This window comes from Cheilinus undulatus, linkage group 19, assembly GCF_018320785.1.
Source record: "Cheilinus undulatus linkage group 19, ASM1832078v1, whole genome shotgun sequence".
NCBI classification, from domain to species: domain Eukaryota; kingdom Metazoa; phylum Chordata; class Actinopteri; order Labriformes; family Labridae; genus Cheilinus; species Cheilinus undulatus.
Genome location: NC_054883.1, coordinates 24,864,931 through 24,886,182, shown reverse-complemented (window position 1 = coordinate 24,886,182; position 21,252 = coordinate 24,864,931). Strand labels below are relative to the sequence as shown.

The 21,252-nt window shown below is 41.3% G+C and overlaps 1 protein-coding gene across 1 annotated transcript in view; it reads right to left on the bottom strand.

The window, feature by feature from the left end:
- The window catches only part of ctnnd2a (catenin (cadherin-associated protein), delta 2a), a 395,533-nt gene extending 374,493 nt beyond the window's left edge, over positions 1-21,040 (bottom strand). Inside the window, exon 1 of the mRNA XM_041814718.1 lies at positions 20,725-21,040. The gene's annotated coding sequence lies outside the window, so the exon portion shown is untranslated. The remainder of the gene's footprint in view (positions 1-20,724) is intronic.
- Between the last annotated feature and the right edge of the window lie 212 nt (positions 21,041-21,252).

Sequence of the window (21,252 nt, the reverse complement as noted above, 5' to 3'; positions counted from 1 at the left end):
GCAGACCTGGGTCTGTCTCCTCACTTATCACTTCCCCTCTTACCCCCAGGCATGTTAACATACTCAGGAGCAGTATGGGAGGAAGATCGGTCAGACTTGGTCATTTGATTAATTTGCATTATTACTTTGCATAGATTTGGCAAGTAAGCCCATCTGAAGGCACCATTAGGTGGGGAAGAGGATTGACACAACCCCCATAGTGCTCAGGATGTCCTTGCATATTACCTGGGGCATAGAGAAAAAAAACAAAGTCCACACCTTTAGGGTGGAGTAAGAGGTGGACGTAATGAGGAAGAGCAGTCTAGGGCACTGGTTCCCAACATGAGGTGGGGTCCAGGATTCCCTTTGGGGGGGAGGGGGGTGCCAGTGATGTCAGGAAAGGCACTGGGGTCTGAATGCACTGTGAATGTTAAAGGTCACATATTATGCAAAATACACTTTTCAGGCTTTTCTAGCAAAAATACGTACCCCTGGCCTGTCTACAAACCCACCGCCCACCTTTCAGAAAATGCATGCTAAAACATGGCGTTCTCAGATTTCCCCCTCATGATGTCATGTGGGGAGTTAGCACCACCCCCAGGTTTGGTTTGCCTTCCCCACTTGAAAAAAAACAGATACTCCTCTTAGCTGCCAGCTGAAAGGAGGATCAGGAGAGCCACATCCATTAAGCCACATCCATTTCCTGAGAGGGGCAGAGTAAGGGGCGGAGTCAGACAGCTCAGTAACATTTAAAGCTACAGACACAGAAACAGCTCGTTCTGAGCAGGGCTGAAACAGAGGGGTTTTCAGACATTCAAAAATTCAGTACTCAAACTTCACAGGCATGTTTTTGGGACCTCTGAGACAATATAAACTTGCCTTAAAGGGGTAAAATATGTGACCTTTAAAATCTAAATCTATTTTAAAATGTGATAAAACTTATGAAAAGTTCATACAAATGCATTTTGGTAATATTTTGTGTGTTTTCAGTTAAATTGTTCTGCTTTAAAGGATAGAAATATTCTAAATTAATATCTGTTTCTGACAGCAATATATCACATTTTTTTTTAGGTCCACAGCTCCTCTTAGATATGAGTCGGTGGACTCACTGGAAAAAAGATTGGGAACCACGGGCCTAGGGTAGTCCAGACAGGTAGTAGGGTTCCCACAAGCCCCTGGTCGTGCCATGGATGTCCCAAGGGCCTGAAAACCACCAGTGGTCTCTGTGTCTATCACCAGGGGTGCAAAAGCCCAGACAAAAGCGACGCCATTGAGCCTGACCTTGGCTGCCAAGCAACATGCAGGTGTCTACATGTGTTGAGCTTGACTCTGGCTGACCTGCCCCTCCTGCCCTAGGTTATGGCACATCAGGCTCTTTGATAAATCCTTAGCGCCCTACTTGCCTAAAACTTTTTTATACACATATTATTATAATGACCTGCATTGTTGATGCCATGCTATCAGACAGGTGTCAGTACTGTTTTATTTTTCCTTGAATTATATCAGAGATTATGATTCTGGTATTGTCATGACAACATCCAGATATTTACCATGTCTGGCCATTAAATATGAGATGATTTCTGGCTCTTACCGCCCAGCCAAACAGCAGCACTAATAATCTGAGCAACTTCACAACAAAAGGACCTTGGTTACACCCTGAACTCCTTCTATTAACCTGCTCACCCCCTTTAACCCAAAGATTATGTGAACAACAAACCTAGTGGTGTTTGTGTGTTTTTTTCCAAACTAGAAAACACTGGCTGTGTGTTTGTGCATCACGTGTACACAGCCAGCATTTCCATGAGGCACACAGCAGGACACCGTCTCCACTCAGCCCACACCAGCCAGCCAACAAAGAGTGTCCACCGCTGGGCATGAGGCTAAGGGTGGTGGGCCTTTGCTGAAGAAGCTAGTGGAGGCCTCTGTACTCTCTCTGGCCCCCTGCTGTCTTTGTGAAAGGGCCATAATGGGAGGAAGAGTAACATTGCCTCGCTAACCACCGATGGAAATTCAATTCCCTGCACAGTATGACTGCAGGACATCCTACACTGTTTACAAAATACAAGTGCGTACATTCTTGCATGTTGGTGCAGCCTCACTGACCCATCAAAATCACACTTTATTGTGGGAAAGCAGAATCCACTCCCTCTTAAACAGTTGCAGTACTCTCCAAGTGGAAGACATGGAAATGATGTAATGCTCTGAAACACTTGAAGGGATCTAAAAACTTCCGCTCCTCACTCGCCCTCCCTGTCAAAACAGTTCAAGGCTTTGCATGCTGGCGGGCTAAGAACCTCCAAAAGATCAAAGTCTGACACCTCACTGTGCCTTTGGTTTCATTAGACCATGTGATCGCAGATTATTCAACAGTTCAACAAACTTGTCACACTTCTGCAGAAAATAGCATGAAATCTGCTTTCCATTTTTTAACCATCACTGAATAAAAAGGCTGACAATTTCACATCTTTGTAACAGAAAGTGATGACATTTAATGGTTTTATAAATTTTATGAGGACTGATTCTATACAGGGAAGGATGAAGTAAATTATCATTAATGCACATCGATAAAATATAGGAATTAACAACTCTTCATTTTAATGGCTATTTTTCATACCTTACAGCACTGATCATCAACTGATGGCCCGTGGGCCATATCAGGCCCCCCAAAGCTTTCTGTCCGGCCCCCAGAGGACCATTAAATTCAGAAAAGGAGCAAAAAAAAAGATGTGGTTTTAGGAGTATTTTTCAGCTTTAAATGTCTGCAGCTGTTAAATCCACCCCAAAAACAATTAAGATTGAAATAGTTTTAGAATGACTGGCAGAAATGTTGCAAGAATGTCCAGATAAAAGTGGCAGAAATGGATGATAAGTGTCAAAATGGGTTGTGGAGTGGCTCAAGGGACTAAAATTGGCAGGAAAAGTGGTGAAAAGAAGTAGAAATTTGGCATAAACTGATAAAAGATGAAAAAAGGGACAAAATGCATCAAAATGGGTCAAAAGTTGCAAAAAATGTTGCAAAAAAGTAATGAAAAGGGGTTAAAAAATGGCAAAAATAGATGAAAGAGTTGCACAAAGGGGATAGATCATGCAGAAAAGGTTGTTTAAAAGGATTAAAGAATGGCAAAAAATTGGGTTAAAGAGGCAAAATGGGGCAAAAAGTAACAAAAATTAGTTAAAAGTGGCAAAAATATAGGAAATATAGCCTGGCAAAGTAATCAAAGGGGTTAAAGGGGCAATAATTGGCAAGAAAGTTGCAAGAAGGGGTTAAATAGAGGCAAAAATTGGCGGAAATTGGTTTTCAAGTGGAAAAAAAAATATAAAAATGGTTTTAAGAGTGGCAAAAACTTTTCAGAAATGGTCAAATGAAGTAATGAAAATGGATTAAAAAGAGGCAAAAATGAGTTGATACTGGTGCGAAGTCATGATAAGGGAGGGCCATTCTCTGGTATTTTCAGGGGCCCAGCCAGTTCTGTGGGCAGGCCTGTCTCCTTGTGGCCTGCTGCATTATAGATAATAGGGATAGGTTTCCCTGCTAATGCCTACAAATTTCCTGCGTTTTGAAAGAAACTACAAATACTAGTACAATAATATGTTAATCAGACCAAAATATTTATTTAATTCAAGACTAAATATGGCCCTTGTACAAATGTGCTTGATAACCCCTGCCTTATAGTGATGCTTAAGTGATTGTAGCAATCTAAGGAAAACACATTTTTCACATTTAAAATGTCCTGGTCTGTACCATACCTTATGATCTCAACACAGGCAGAGTGACAGTCAGGATGAAGGGTTTGGCTAAACAACATATGGTATTTCTATTACAATGTTGATGTGTGCATGAGCAATAGTCACATCCCAACGGCATGCAATATTCTGGTGACCTGGTGCACATCACGCTTCTGCCGCTGTGCATTTAGATTTTAGCCAAATCACACATTTTCTCATTTCAAACGTGCATTAAATCTGCCTGAACTTCTCACAACAGTGTTCATAAATACCACACAGTAAAATCACTACATGTCATTTAAATGTGACCTTTTTCTAATTTTAACCATCTATTAGACATAGAGGTGCAGGTAAGGTAACCCCTCTGCAATAAATGCAATCCTCAGCTTTGCCTCTGTGCCTTTGAAATCAATACCATTTTATATCCTATTGCAGAGACCTTCAGAGTCCATTTCAGTATAAAAGCCTCTCTGAGCCAAAGGTTCCTCTGCACTGAGCTCCAGTGAAAACATCTTCCATCATCCCATGACTGCAGTTTCAGGTCAAATTAGCTGAATTAATATCACACAAGTTTCTAACTCAACACTCCCTCCTCTGTGCTGTTCTGCCAATGGCTCACTATTTCTCTTTCCTGCAGTCTCCTTTTTTGGTATGTATGCAATTCCCTGGCTGCAGAACGGATTTTTGTAGCAACTACAGCGCATATAATCAAATGTTTGTCTCTTGGTTTTAGAATATGTGTCGTCTTGTCTATCTGCGGTCCACCGAGAGAGAGAGGGAGGAGAGAAAAAGAGAGATGAGAGTGACAGAAATGGTGTGTCTGTGTGTTATTTATGCAGCTTTTGAGCATTTCTGGGGATTCTGCAAGTCTTTTTTTCTCAGTTCTTTTCAAAGGCCCTTCTCTCTTTCTCTCTCTGACACATGAAAACTTTGATTTGAAATCTTTGGCACAGGCCCAGGCCCGACAGATTTTGAGCCTAATTGGCCCAAACAACAGCAAGGGGTATCTTGTCTTTGCAAATGACTGTTGCATTTTGTGGAGAATGAGCAAGCAGCCTTTGTTTGGTTACTTTAAAATCTCCTGCAAATATAATAGAACCTCAGAACAGGGAGAGAAAAGCGTGCAAATAGAACAAATAAAGTACAAGGTAGAGTAGCCATAATTATGAGGTAAATGATGGTTAAAGTGAAAGACCAGATGGTCTAGGTCTGAACCCATGCATGACCTGTTTTTTAGTCTTTCTCCTTCCTAAGGCCAAGCTTACACAACCATGATTTGAACTTAAAAACCAACCAAGACTCTTTAAGAGCTGGTCACCATCAGGGGAGAAGGACTTTAGTAAGAGAGGAGACCAAGAACCTGGTTGTCACTCTGACTGAGCTCCAGAGATCCTGTGTGGAGATGAGACAAAGTTCAAGAAGGACAATCATTATTGCAGTCCTCCACTGATCTGGGCTTTATGGCAGCATGGCTAGACGGGATCCTCTGTGTAAAACACGTAAAAGCCTGGTTGGAGTTTGCATAAAAGCCCCTGAAGGACTCAGACTGTGAGAAACAAGATTCTCTGGTCTGATGAAACCAAGATTGAACTGTTTGGCCTCAATTCTAAACATGATGTCTGGATGAAACCCTGCACTGCTCATCATCTGCCCAATACCATCCCAACAATGATGCATGGTGGCAGCATCATGCTGTGGGGGGGTGTTTTCCAGGCGCAGGGACCAGGAGACTGGTCAAGTTGAGGGAAAGCTGAATGGAGCAGAGATATCCTCAGTGAAAACACACAGCACTCAGGACCTCAGACTGAACTGAAGGTTCACCTTCTAACATTACAATGACCTTAAACACACATCCAACACAAGTGGCTCAGGGACAACTCTGTGAATGTCCTAAAGTGGCCCAGGCCAGAGACCTGACTATCCAACATCTCTTGAGAGACCTGAAAACAGCTGTCCACTCATGGTCATCCAACCTGACTGAGCTTGAGAGGATTTGTAAAGAAGAACAGCAGAAAATCTTTTAACCCAGGTGTGCAAAGCTTTCTGTGTCATTCAAAAAGACTGGAGGCTGTTACTGATGCTAAAGGTGCTTTGACTAATTACTGAATAAAGGGCCTGAATACTAATGTCAATGTGATATTTCAGTTTTTATTTTTCATGAATTTTTCAAAAATTTCTAAAATTCTGTTTTCATTTTTTCACAAAGGGGTACCGAGTGTCAAATGAGAGAAAAAATAATAATCCAAATGACTGTAGCATCAGGCTGCAACATAGCAAAACTGGTCAAATTGAAATGATCAAATCTCTGATTGTCTCTTTGTCTCTGCCTTTTGTCAAATCAAACTGTAATGACAGCCACAACCAGTTCTGTTTTTATTGTCTTCTGAAGACACAGTTTCCCATGTATTTCGAACAGACCCTGCAGATCCCAGTCATAATTGGCACACACCACAGTAAGGGGTGGCTCTGCTTCATGAACTATTTATGAAAATGCCTGAAGGCCATTTTTTTCTCTTTTTAAAAACTCGTTTTATGATTGAAAACATTCCAAAACATAAGATGTTTTTTCATTCTGTTTCTCCCAAGCAAGACACAGCAGAGCTGATGTACTAGTGTGGTTCCTCTGTGTACATACGCGGTAAGAAATTCATGAGCTGCACAATATCTAAGTTAATTTATATGCAGATATCAACAGAGTTGATGAATTATACATAGCAGATGCAACCCACAGAAGAGAGATGAATGAAATTAATGTGAGCTCGCAGTTCGATCCTGGCCACAGTTGGATGTAGACAGTATAACAATGCAGGAGATATCACAGCAAATGACGGAGTATCATCAAATGCTATTTATGATGCTGGTACAGCCATGGCAGCTGAAACTGTGTGGGTAAAAACACTGTAACAGAGAGGACAGGGGCAGAAAGATGCACTCATTTACATTTAAAGAGACCAACACCAAAATGGCTGTAAAGAGCTTTTTTATACAGGGTCAGAAAGCTCCACTGGTGATTATTGCGTACTTGATCAGAGCACAGCAAAGATGTTTCATTTAAACCACAGGGTACTATGTCAGAGGGTGGAAAAAAGGTGTAAAACTGGCAATAACGCATTTGTGGCATCCAAGACTGTCAACTTCTCCGTGGTGCAGAGAAGTAGGATGCTTTTCTTGTTCATGAGTGTTTGATGTCACCCAAAAGACTGGAAACTTCCAAAAATAAGAGTAGAACAACACAGGTGAAAAATACACAGATGCTTAAGAAAAAAAACATAAATCTGACGTTATGTTTCTCTGTAACATCCTTAAGCAGGTAAGGCCAGCCACACACTAGACAATTTTCAAATCTGAAACGATTATAAAAACGAAGTATTCCATTCTTTCTTTACCAGATTAAGTGTGCAGACCTAACCTTGCATAGCAGATGGATACGCCTGTTTCCATCTTTCTCACTGGCGAATCCATGTTGCAAAGCTCCCATCTGAACCGTTTGGGCCCGGTTAGAAAGTGACAGGACCAATCAGCGTCGAGGGGCAGTGCTTTCTGGTGCAGCAGAGTCATGACGTATGCAAGCAGCAACAAGAGACCGGTGCAATTATGGCATAAGACATTGCCGTGGATGCTGCTAAAGTGCCAGTTTTATCAGAACTCGACAAAATTTCTTCATTAAAGGAAGAACGAAGAACAGCATTGAGTTGTTTTCTTTTCAAAAACAACAAAAGTCGTGTACTTAAATATAGTCACCAGGGTTTGTGTTATGCAGTTCCCTATAGTCCTCGGTAAGGGGCGAAGCTTGATAGAGGCGATGTCATTTGTTTTGTTGCTCTGATTGGCCCATAAAGATGTGACAGACAGAATGTTCATCCAATCACACTCCCAGGTTTTTTTCAAAGGCTCTGCCTTTTCCCCAACGCTGTGTGTGAGTGGTTTTCCAGATGGATGTGTGAAACAAATCCATCTGGCGTGTGAGGTTAGGAGACCACAGATATGAGGACAATTTCAAAAGATTTTCATCTTTAATCCTCTAAACATACACACTAGACAACTCAGCCAGACTGTCAGATCACTAGAGACCACACACTTACTGACCTCCCAATGACCTTGGGTGATCACGTGACTTCAGACAAACACAAATACAGATGTCTGTCGATACCCTCTTGCTGTCCCTCCACAACAGGCTGCCCTGGCCTGCGTAACAGGTGCAGCAAAAATTTTAAAACAAGGGAAAGGGTGACATCCTGGCTGGAATGAAGGTACAGTTGTGTTTATGGTTGTGATTGGTGGAAGAACATTTAGATCCGGCTGGTGACACTATCTAGTCCGCTCGCTCCCATAGTAGTTGTAACTGAGAAAACTTTTATATCTTTCCATACACAATAAAAGACTGAGAGAGAATTTCATGACTGTTTGATGAAGGCCTGTATTGGCAGTATTTTTTTATTTTTTTTAAATAAAAGTGTGCTAAGTTTAACCTGGTGTTGATTTACCCTTTCTGCATACGATTTTTTTTCTATCCAATAGAAGGGGTCTACTACATATTTCATACATCAAAGGTCATTTAGAGGAAATTTTAATATATATACTGTGTAACACAACATAGCTTTAAAAAATTGCAAAATTCATTTTAGGCCATATTTTCCAGTTCTACTCTGAATACCATGTCAACCTTTAAGAGGGCTTTTATGTTTTGTCAAAATAGTTTGCAACCCAAGGCAGTAGATGAATTTTTCGACAAAATTGTTCACCTATTACTCATATCCAGGCACAGACTGCTGATTGTTTACCTCATCATTAAACTGTGGAGTCAAAACAGGAAGCAAATGACGAGAAAATTAAGCTCAGACAAAAGTCTGAGCTTAAGCTGCTGTTTGCATGTTGCCATGTTTATTCCCATGTTAACCTTTAAAACGTGATCTAGCCATGAAAGGAATGCTGCTGACATGGACCCTGTGAAAATATCAGCTGTATGTTTTTGGGTGAAACTGCTGTCATGTAAACTGAAGTAAAACTAAAAAGCGAATATTTCTCTTTTTATCACGCTTTCTGAATGTTATTGCAGAGTACCTCCAACCTCTACTGCCTGCTTCTATCAGACTGAACATGAAGCATTCCTCTTACTCATGTCTGTGGTATATAATTCATCTCCCACCACCAGCCTCACAATAAATCATTAACCTCCATGTTCACCATTCTTCATTCCTGGACCTCTTTTTGTCATTGTGGTTCTCCTCAGCACAGCCGTCCACTTCTATTTAATCTGAAAACACCAAATAGAAGAAATCTGCTCTGTTTAGAGGAAGCATTTTGTTGTTAGGTGTGCTGTATTAACAAAGGACGCCGCAGGAGGAGTCGGGCATAAATGAAAGTGCTGAATATCAGGACAGAGCGTATCCATCCTGCACTGTCACAATTTTTACCAGGAACACACAAAATGTGTAGCTACACAGAAAAGCTGCCTTTGTTAGCTCAGGGACTGTGAAATGAAATCGAATAATGTGGACAGCTGGAGCTGAGGCTTGACTGTGGATGCAGCTCTCCTGTGTCAACACACATCAATAAACAACCTAATAAAAAGCCCTGTGGTCAAAACATTATTTCAGCTGCTCTTTTTCAATGTGCAGAAAACACTTGCAGCTAAACCCTCGCTCCACTCTGTGCTTACAAATCCTACAATGCTGTCTGAATTCTACAGGTGGGTGCTGTGAGTACAGTCAGCTCGTCATATAGCACGGCCATCTGTAGTACCTCTAACCTTTTGTCTCACCTGCTTCTTTTTGTTGCTTCTGATCTCTGCTGTCACTCTCTTTCTGTCTGGATCCATTCCTTTTTCTTTTATTGATCCAGAAGAACACAAATCCACAAAGTCTACAGACTGGGCATAATGGTTTATTTAGAGTTGGGTCATATTGACCAAAAAATAGCTCGATATTTTTAGGTGAATGGCAATATTTGATATACACTTTGTGGACAAAAGTATTTGGCCAGACCTGTTAATTATTGAATCCAGGAGTTTCAATCAGACCTACAGGTGTATAAAATCATCACCTAGCCATGCAGTCTCCATTCTCAAACACCTGGGATCCTAAATGGAAACTCTGAAGAGCTCAGTGAGTTCAAGCGTGGTACTGTGATGGATGCCACCGTTGCAATAAGACAGCCTGTGAAATTCCATCCCTGCAGAATATTCTACAGTCAACTGTCAGTGATATTATAAGAAAGTGGAAGACTTTAGGAAAAACAGCACTTCAGCCACAAAGCGGAGTGTGCATGGTGCAATAAAGAAAACAACACTCTGCTGATTCTATTGATGAAGAGTTCTGAACTTCCACTGGCATCAACGCAAGTACAAAAACTATGCAGCAGAAGCTGCATTCAAGCCTCACATCACCAAGTCCAATGCCAAGTGTTGGATGGGGTAGCGCATAGCACATCGACACTGGACTGAGGAGTAGTGTAAACGTGTTCTGTGGAGTGATGAATAATGCTTCTCTGTTTTATGGTCAAATACACGAGTCTGGGTTTGGCAGATGTTGGGAGAACATTACCTGCTTGACTGCACTGTTGCAACTGTGAAGTCTGGTGGAGGAGAGGTAATGGTAGGGGCAGTGCACAAAGATGGACTATAAAGACATGGTTTGATGAGTTCAGAGTGGAAGAACTGGACTAGCCCGCACAGAGCCCAGACCTCATCCCAATTGAGCATCTTTACGATGAACCTGAACAGAGATTGCAAATCTGACCTCATACTCTATAGAATGAATGGGCACATATTCCCACAAAAACCCTTCAACATCTTGTGGAAAGCCTTCCAAGAAGAGTGTAGGCTGTTATAGCTACAAAAGGGGGGCTAATTCCATAATTAAGTACATGTATTTGCCCGCCCATTACACCTGTTGCTGTAATGTGCAGGTGACTGAATACTTTTGTCCATATAGTGCAGATTTCGATATTTCTATTCTGCAGGGAATTTGCAAGAAACACTCAGCTTTTCGTCAAATCCAAATAAACCAAATGTCAAAGTCACACCGGAACTTTCATGAATAAATAAAGGAATAAAAACACTGAAGAATCATACAAGCAAAATTTAAAAACTACTTGCTTTTCCACTGAAATATTCCATTCTTTCTTTACCAGATTAAGTGTGCAGCCCTGCATAAACACTCCTGAATGCTGTGTCAATGACTCAAATTTTTAACAGACTGAAAAAATGGTAATTGTCCATCTCAGAATAAATCTGTGATTGTGCATAATCAAATAAGAATAATTTTAAGAGCACACAATTTACAACAGATGAGGCACAATTTATTACATCTTTGAGGTTTTGTGTCAGGAAAACTAGGCTATGCTTATAAATGCACAAGCATCTTAATATAATCATGTAAAAAGACTGAATAAAACAGCAATAGTGCGTCTCTATTAAGCGTGTGTGTTTTCTGTACTTTCTGAAAATCAAATGTCAAGAGAAAAAAAACTGACTAAAGGCCAGCCGAGCTAACGTACGTCACAGCTTGTGAGAGCATCCTGGTGGGCTTCGGCCATGTGCCCTCCTGCTGGTTTGAAAACAAGCACTTTTTAACTCCCAGTCTTCTACAGAAGTTACTATCACACTCATGGCTCACAGGTCCTGCTGGACCTCATGTTGGTGGTCAGCAAGCAGGAAAAAGGCCCTCTTGAACTTGAGGGTACATTTTTGGAGTACTTTTTTGCAATTCTCTTTTTGCAGATTTCTAAAACCGCCTGCTGCACAGTTGCAACAGGATCAATGTGATCAGCGTTTTAGTAAGCCACAACTTTGGCAATGTCATCCCACTGTTTCAATTTTTTCATAGGCACCACACTGCTAATGGATGCTTGCAGTGATGATTTGGTGCAGAGGGCTGAAAATGCTTCTAGTTCTTGGTTGCAGCACTCTCCTCACTGTCGCTGTTGTAAATGCTTGAAGAGAATTGTTGTGCTTGAACCTCTTATTGCAAGCTGTTCTCTGACCTTTACGGGTCTCATCAAGACATCATCTATAAATAATTAAGCCAGTATTTTTCTTTAAACCAACTAGATCCTCTTGGACTGCGTTGGCCTTGTCTTTTTGTGCTTCTAAACTGAAAACAAAAAGTAAGGCAATTTGTGTTTGGTACATTATTTCTTTGTTGTAATGCTTCTTGGTAATAAATCTTATACCATTGGAAAGCCTGTTTATTACCCTTTTAAATGATGCCACATTTATAAGGATCATGCATTTGTGGAATGAGCAGCAGAGCTGAGTATGTGGGTTGCACCCATGAAAAATGTGCCAAATCCTCTCTGCCAATGCCAAACAGCTTATGTTGCTGTTGCTAGTGACTCTTGTTTTGAGCTTCTGGTACCCCCAGGTGCTGTCAATCAGGTGCCTGACTGGTACCAAGACGCATTGTTACAACAAAGAAATAATGTACCAAACACAAATTGCCTTACTTTTTGTTTAAAGTTTATGTGTTTGCACATTATCTTAATTATATCGATATAAAGTAATAGTCCTGTCCCACATCTATTTGAAAATATATCAATATATTTCAAAACTTGCCACATTTCCCAGCCCTAGTTTGATCCCTATTTCTTTTTCTGCCACTGTCATGCCATCATTTCCATCACATCCTTCTACAGATGTAAGAGAGAGCTTGACTGACAGGTGGAAGTAGCCACAGCAGAACCTGGTAGATAAGGATCAGTGTTTGCTGCTGATGGGCTGTCTGCTGATACGACAACAGGCATGGGATCTGGCATTTATACAACTTGGATGGCCTCGAGCTTTTAAGATAGAGACACCTGTGTGTGTTAGTGTGTGTCTGTCTGCTGTGGACCAAGGATTACGTGGGATAAATCAATAATAAAGAAGTTAAAGTCATTTGCAAAGAAACTGATACTAGAAAATAAAAGATTTTTCATATATGAATTCATATTCTTTGATACTAGGGGCTTATAATGATGACTGCTGGATGGCTTAGTTGTTTATGACCTTGACTTTAATGCAAGAGATTGGAAGTTACAATCCTGGTGTGGGCACAATCAGTATCTAGTGTTCATCCTTGGGCAAGGTCCTTAATGCCTTGAACACCCATCTATGCTGCTTTGGATAAAAGCATCTGCTAATGACATTGTAACATTCAATGTCATTTTTGCACAGGCATTGTTAATTTTGGAAATAAGTCTAAAGCAGTCCAGCATTTTAAGTGTTCAGAGTTGTTCCAGTTCCAATATGAGTATTGCAAATACATCTGATACTGCTGAAAATGCAGGTTTTAATATTGGTGAGTACACGTGCCTATGCACCAAGCCAACAGTACAGTATGTACAGTATGCAAAGCTGTAATTTCCAGAGGAGGCACCACTGTTTCCAACTTCTTCATGAGAAACCTGATAAAGCATTTGACAACGCATCACACGGAGAACAACGACCAAATCCAAACCAAAGGAGAACAAAAAGGACCCACTGCAGCAGCAAAGTTTGGAGGCAGCATTCCAACGGCATGAGAGTATTCTCTAAGACAGAGATGAAGATAATGTGCACACATGCCTAAATGTAATTGTTCAAGCAATACTGGGCAGGACACACACTAGCAATATTTGCACACTTGTATCTCTAGTCCATCATGGCTTCTATTGCTTTAGAGTTGCTATTTCACGCTCGCAATCTCATCCACAACAATGCTGCAAGTGGGAGACACTCAAATACCCGTGCATATTTTACAAAGCTTATCTTGGTTGTGGTCATATGAGCCTGGACTCAATCCTCACTGTCACTGGGCAATAGGAAGACTGACTGGTTGCTATTCAACCACAAGGATCACATGAAGAGACAGACAACAGGCCACATCCATATACAGGGAGAGCATGCAAACTCCACACATAAAGGCTGTGGATATGAACAACACACCCTCTCGTCTAGAAGCTACAGTGCTACCAACACCATGCAGCACATCCACGTGTACATTTGGAAAAATTTACATATTTTTTTGCCAAGTTTCAAACCAAGGGAAGAATTAAACATCATACAGCAGGCTAAAAATTGGCAGAGAATTTGTATTCTAAGAATGTACTTGCTCCTTGACACACTGGTAAACTAGGCTGATGTTCTCTATGTTACTAAACTGAATTTAAAACAGTGTAACTGTTAATGTTCATGCATTTACTTATCGTATGTATCGATTTTCATGCACGTAGCTTTTACCCAGTTCCTTGACTGATTTCCCCTGCAGGATGGACTTGCACAAAAACACTAAAATACTCACATTTCCACTGGGGGACAATTTTCAGACAAGTTGAGTTTTTGAGCATGTCATAACACCAAAGTTAGCTATTTATTTGTTTGAATGATAATATGGCTCTGTTGTCCGTGCTAGGCACTAATTAGATAGTTGTAACTCGTAAACACAATCAAAATCAGAATAAAATTGATACAATTTAAATCATGATCTAGCCATAAAAATGTATTTTTTTCCTCATATCCCCCATCCTTACACAGCCCCAACTGTAATTGTCACTAACTTTTCCATCACAGACAGTCAAATAAACATGCACTAACAAGCAAACACTCACTCAGTGGATATGCATGATCATAAAGGTCACACTTCCACACAGTTTTAACATGTACAGGCCTACCCTGGGCTTTATACTCGCCCAGGGAAATCAAGATGATCTGTGCTTTAGCTCTTTGATGCTCAATTAACTCAGGCAGACCTGGAAAGCAGAGCCAATTATTAATTCAGCTTAGCAAGGGCACGCAAGTGATGTCATGGCAAGGCAACCACAGACACTCGGTTCTCACTTAAGGGTCTGCGCCTATTCCTTTCCTTCTTAAGTTCTGGTTCGAACGCAGTTCTGAAATTTTGTAATTTTTTCCTTTTACACCTTTTTTATTCTCCCCTCACAGACAAGCTCTATCACCAGCCCTTCATTTCCCACCTTTCCACTTTGCACTTACATCCCATCTTCAACATCATTTACCCCTTCCTGTGAATCCCTCCTCTTCTTTTCATCACATCACTCATTTCCTTTCCCATCCTAGTCTTCTTTGTTGTCTAGTGCACTAAAGACTGAAGGATAATGGAGTAAGGGGAGATGAGGAAGAAGAGCAGGAGGGTGTGTGGGCTGACAGAGGAATTCCCAGCAGCAGAGAGCTCGTTAGAGGATGGGAGGAGAATCAGCGACACAAACACACCAGGCATTCAAACACCTTTCTCTCTCTCTCATGCAAAGATACATCGCTGCTTTGCTGGACGCATTCCAACATCGCCACAGAGCTGCCTCCTCTCACTCTCTATCTTCCTCCTGTGGTGCTCCTTAAATTCTTGCTGTCATTAATCACTAAAATATACAATACATAGCAATTCATGACTGGTTTCACCTCCAAGCACTATGACGCCCTGCATTTTTATAAACATGTGACACAGGAGCAGAAGTCATGCCATGTATCCAAAGGACTGTTGAAGCAGAAACACCTTTCTGCTTCTGTTTCTAACTGCTGCTTGAGCTTGACCATACCTTTTAAGATGATGCTATGAAGCAGCCTAACAGATTATTTGGTGGAGGAGGTGGCTAGGGTGGAGGAGGTGATGCTTGTCCAGCAGCAGCAGTGTGGTTCCTCAGCATGGATGCAAGCAGAATAAGTGAGGATGCCATATTCAAATGGGCCTCTATGTTGAGAGAAAGAGCTGTGATTGGCTGTGGGAAATGGAAGGCGATAACTGGAATCCGCTGGTCATCAGCTAATCATGGCTGGGCATATGAAGGGTCGGCTTCAATCATCATACTGGTATCCTTTTATGCATCAAAGGGCTGAATTCAACTTTTCTAGAGAAATTTAGAGGAGATTTCAAAATATTGCGCTGTAGCCTAAAAATATTGCAATACTTGTTTTAGGCCTAATCGCCCAGCCCTACGCAGATCATATCTCCTCTTTGAAATGTTTTCAATATCAACAAGCCACAATGATATGACAGGAAAAGTCTAAAGCTAAAACTTTAACATCAATGAGCACATTTCACAGGAAATCCCACCTTTCTAGAGCTCAATCTTAGCTCATTGGCTGGCCACAGAGTGTGGTAAACACCTGTATTAAATGTATGTCTAGCATAGTATTGGGTTTGATCTGCAACTCTATCAAATGCACTAAACCACAACCCTCTCCCTCTGTATGGAAAGTTTTAAAAACAGCATTTTAAATCCTCCCTCAGCCTGCTTTTCAACAGGGAGGAGGCTGACAATAACTCAAACTTTTCCCTCCTCATCAGCACTGCTCTACAAGGCGACAGGCAGGCCAGCTCATCCCGGCAGCTCTTTGGGCTGTTGTCAGCACTCTATCCTGTGGACGCCTGCCAGTAGCCCCTTGGTTCGATCAATAGGCACCGGCGGCTAGCTTTCCCCCCTTTGCTCTCTCCTAGCACAGTGTAAAGACTCCTCTGTTGTGCCGGCGCAGCATAGTGATTAGGCATTAGGCCTGCGCTGCTGTGTGAATTAGCTTAATCTGTGTCCGCGATGAAGGACGAGGCTTTTCATGCTCACTGGAGACGTTCACTGGGCATAAAAAGTAGCTAATCTTTAGGAAATTTGAGAGATGACAGAGTGTGTGTATGCGAGAGAGTGGGGAAGACACAGATCTTTTGTAGCGCTGCCTATTCTTCAATAATGAAGATGTTCTTGGAGATGTGGAGTGATGTCCTGTCATCATTTTAAGGACATTTTTTATACCTATAGATTCATTCTCTCTGGTCTGAATCATAAACCAATTTGTGCCATCGTTGCATAATTGCCTCAAGTTAGCCTCAAGCGGGCCAAAATTAGTGATGTGAGGGGAAAAATGCACTCTAATTGGTCAGAAAATCTATCAGGAAAGATTCTAAAAGTAAATGAAGACTAGCTGACCCCTGCCTGACGGTGGCTGCTCCAAGGCCAGCTTCAAAATAGACAGACAGCTAACACCTACAAAATAATATTGGCCTTGGTCATGTTTTTGTTTGCATTTATCACTGTAGGGAAGGCATATAGTCTGACAATGAGCCTCAACTATGGCTCACCAATGTGTTCATGTAGAAGAGTTATTGAATGCACTTATCCATGAACCAGGACCAGCTCATCCATCCACATTATATCTGAAGATCTGTCAGGTATACCTGTGGTTTTTAAAGGTCACATATTATGAAATACACCTTTTCAGGCTTTTCTAACAAAAATATGTGTCCTTGGTCTGTCCACAATCCCCACAAGATTTGGAAAAATCTTTCTCCCCCTTTCTCTTTATCCACATTTCAGAAAATGTATTCTGAAACAAGCCATTCTCAGATTTTCCCTTCATCATGTCATGTGGGAGGTTAGCACCGCCTCCAGGTTTTGTTGGCCCTCCTTCAAAGGCATGTTTTGGGGACCTCTGAGACCAATATAAACTTGTCTTAAAAGGATAAATTATGTGACCTTTAACACCTTTTACTGGCTAAAGTAGTTGATTTAATGCAAAAAGGATTCATGCCTTTAGGAAGGATCACGATCAGTTTATGTTCTTACCACTAATAAATAAGGGACGGGCAATTATAATCAAACATTAAACCAGGCATAAATGTATTTCTAATTGAAAATTAAATGCAGCTATTAAATGCAGCTTTCCAAACCTCTTAGTTTTATTTTGGATGCTAAAATTATTCTACCTTGCACACAGAAACAAAAACTACAAGGGTCTAAATGATGATCCCCTCTGATGCAGTCAGTTGTGTCTTTTCTTTGATGGATAACAGTCTGCAGTCTTTTGCTGACATGCCTCCAGATGTGAGGGTCCTCTGACATGGACCGTGATCTTCAGTTCACACCACAGATTTTTAATGGGAGTCAAGCCAGGGTTTTGGTCAGGCCACTCAATGAATTTCATTTTGGTCTTCCAGAGGAAGTTCTTTACCAGCAGCCACAGGTGTTTCGGGTCATTGTCGTATCGAAAACACAGCACCGGTCCAGACCTCCAGACAGCTGGAGGTTTTCTTTCTTAATCTTCACATATCCTTCTTTCTTCATGGTTCCTTCCACCTTTACCAGATTCCCAGTTCCAGATGCACTGAAGCATCCTTACAGCATAATACTCCCACCACCATGTTTCACTGTGGGGACAGTATTCTTTGGGTTATATGAGCTATAGTTTGGTCTCACCTGACCAAAGTATCACCTTCTAGTATCAGAATCTTTCTCCAGGTCGTCCTAAGCAGACTTCAGTCTGGCTTGAAGGTATCTCTTCTACAGAAGTGGACTTTTTCTTGGTCCATTCCTGTGCAGGACGCTAGTGATGGTCTTCTTTGAGGCAACAATTCCTGACTTGGCTAAGTCCTTCTCTAGTGTCTTGGAGGTTGTTCTGGGGTCTTTAGACACATCTCTCACTGGTTTTCTTTCCAGAGTCTTTGAAATCTTTCACTTTCTACCTCTGTCAGGCTTGTTTTGGACTGTCTGGCTCTCTTTAAAATTCTTGGTGGTCCTCATCACTCCAGTTCTTGACTCCTGGAAATGCTGTGATGACTTTGTAGATCTTTCTCCTGCTTTGTGAGCATCAACAATTATTTTTCTCCAGTCTTAACTGATTTCTTTGGTTTCTGCCGTGATGCTTTCTCCAGTGACATCTCAAACCCTCACTGAAGTTTTAAGACTCAAGATAATACTCGGTTTAACTTGATTAAAATGATTTGAGCGTTAAAAGTTAAAGACCATCATTGACAACGGTGGTTTGTGCTATGGCTCAACAAAAAGATCAGTTCTAAAGGGGGCTAATAATTAAGACCCTGGTAGTTTGAGGTTTTTGTTAAAATATTTTGTTTCTCTGAGCAAAGTAAAATAATGTTAACAGCCAAAATAAAACTAAGATATTTGGAAAAGCTGGTAGAAAGTCTTTGCTCTGTTTAAAAGCACTTGGGAAATACTTTCAAATAATAACATTTTATTGGGCAGGCAATAATTTGTACTCATCTGTAAATATTTGGAACTCTATTTGGTTGAACACAGTGTGCTTATGCAGAGCTATGAGCCTCCGAGTTTAAAGTTTGGTATACAAAGTATATTTCTAGAGATGCCTTTAATATCTAATTTCATGTAAATCAGGGAAATTTGCTAGTCTTTGGTTAGATTTTATAATTTGGGTCTATGGTTATTAAATTTGACATTTGATTTTCAAATTTTTAATACATAAAATACTATGTATTGCAGATCTACCCTTCACAAAACCCATACATTATTCTATAAATAAAAAAGATTCTATAAGTCTAAGAACAGGCTTTTTCGACCAAAAGACTGCTATAAATGATAATAAGTTAAAATACTAAAAAAAGCAATGTTAAACCTGTTAGCCTGTTAAAGGCAGTTTTCATTTTGTGTTAGCATCAAGCTAACAAACACCAATATGAATCCCCATACATGTCTTAAAATTTACTACTTGTCTTTGAATAATTGCTGGTGACTTTGGAAGAGCAATTTCCTCATCCATAAAAACAAACAGCAGACCAAGACCTTTTCAAGCAGTCTCAGTAGGGTTGTTAGGCCCACACCAAGGCTGGACCAGGAGTGCAAAAGAACCACACTAACTTAGCATTTAGACTCGAGTTTGTCTAAACTAAAACCAAACAGGTTAAAGCACTGCAAAAGGTGAAAAGCTGAATAACCTGCTACCTATGGATGAAGCTTAATCTATACCCCCTTATTCCTGCAAAAGGTCAGTTTAAGGGGAGTTAGAGGGGACTGTGTTCTCATGGCTGCGTCCCTGGCCACAGAGGGAGGCTGCTTAGCTATCAAATCCCAATCCAAGCTTGTGGTTTTCACACAATTTAACCCAAAAGACAAGAAAGAGACGCTATAACCCTTTCCCTGTCTGTCCATCATGCACCTGTCTAAGTGCTGGCATGCAAGGTGGATGAACAAGAACCCCCAGCATGCCTCACAGCAGCCCTGCCTGCCTCTTCAACATCATGCGCTGGATAAATTGTACGCCCTTGAAAAATTGCCAGCTCACAATCCCCTCCTGCAAACGTCTATTGATCAAAGCTCAAGTACGGCTGTGGGAAAGATATGGAGTCTTACTCCTACTCTTATCCTTGCATCACCTCTCTAGCTCTAGCACATGGCAGACAAAAGGCAATTTAATGAAACTTAAAGGGCATCATTGGATTCGGAAGCATTACTACACTGTGGGGCTGGGCAATACAGACAATACAATAAATGTCAATGTTAAGATGAAAAGTAATACTTGATTTCCTGTAAATTAATAGAGAATGACTGTCACAATAGCAAAATTATTAACTTTGATATGATTGCATTAAAAATGACACCATAACAGAAGTCCAAGACACCCGATATTGGACAGTTTATTGTTTCTATGATCAAAAATGCAGGCAAACATCCACACCTATGATAAGTTACCTAATTTAGGGTGTTTAGGACTTCTATTTTTATTGCAGTGGTGCAAAAACAACATCAATATGATTTGAAAATACAGTATATGGATTTACCTTTAAAAACTACCAAACCCTTAAGCATACTGAATCACCTTTCTTCGTGCACGCAATAATACCAACTGCCATCCTGCTCAGATATTTCCAAAAGTAAACTTTTTAGAGTTCTGAAAAATACTGATCATATTCCAAAGGAGACAAGTACTGCTTCTTTTGTTTACAAGATGTTCTCACACCTTTAACGCACTTTTACGCACCACCAATAGTGTATATGGGTCAGCAGCAGTCACCTGGGGCCAAAGATCCTGTGCTTTGTGTGATCAGAGCACAGCTGGAGGCTTATTTCTGAGAAGAGCCTCAGAAGCCAGCTCGTTATCAAAAGCAGGGTATCATTTTTAAACCAAGTCTTTCCCAGAATCCTCCACAGTGTATGAGCTAGAAGTCATGCACAGATTTCCTGCGTATCTCCAAATGTGCGGTCCACTCTGGGGGATGATAATGGGCTGAAATCACAGTTGATCGCTGTTACCTTATCCCTCTGAGTCTACATCATCATGTGAAGTGAAACAACGCCATGACTTACCGAGATGAGATCCTGGCCACTAATCAGCGACCGGCGTCTCCTTGTTTCCTCTCTTTCCCTCGGTCCGCCTCTCTTTCGTGTCAATCCGCAGCGTGCTTTAGATCAGATCAGAACAGTCTTTTCCTTTGCGTCTTGCGTCCACACTTGCCGGGGGGGATGGAGCGACCATTTGCCGGGGGTGCACGCCTGAGACATCCGCAGGGAGGGAGGAGGAGGTGGAAGAGATGGAGGAGGAGAAAGAGGCGAAGCGCTGAGTACGAAAGCAAGCAGAAAAGAGAGAGACAAGAGAGGAGAGCAGCAAAGCACTGCAACAGCGGGGAGGTAACAGCACGGAGGAGAGGAGGCAGCAGCAGCAGCAGCTCCCTCTCTCAGGATGTGCCACTCGACCACGCACATGCGCATGCACGCGCAGCAAAGGATCTTATTCAAGGAGCTGGAGCGCCATCTTCAGGTAGATTCTCAGGTAAACATGGTAGTATTACACTTAGGTTAGAGTGGCTCAGGTGCATCATCTCATGTCTTGCCCAC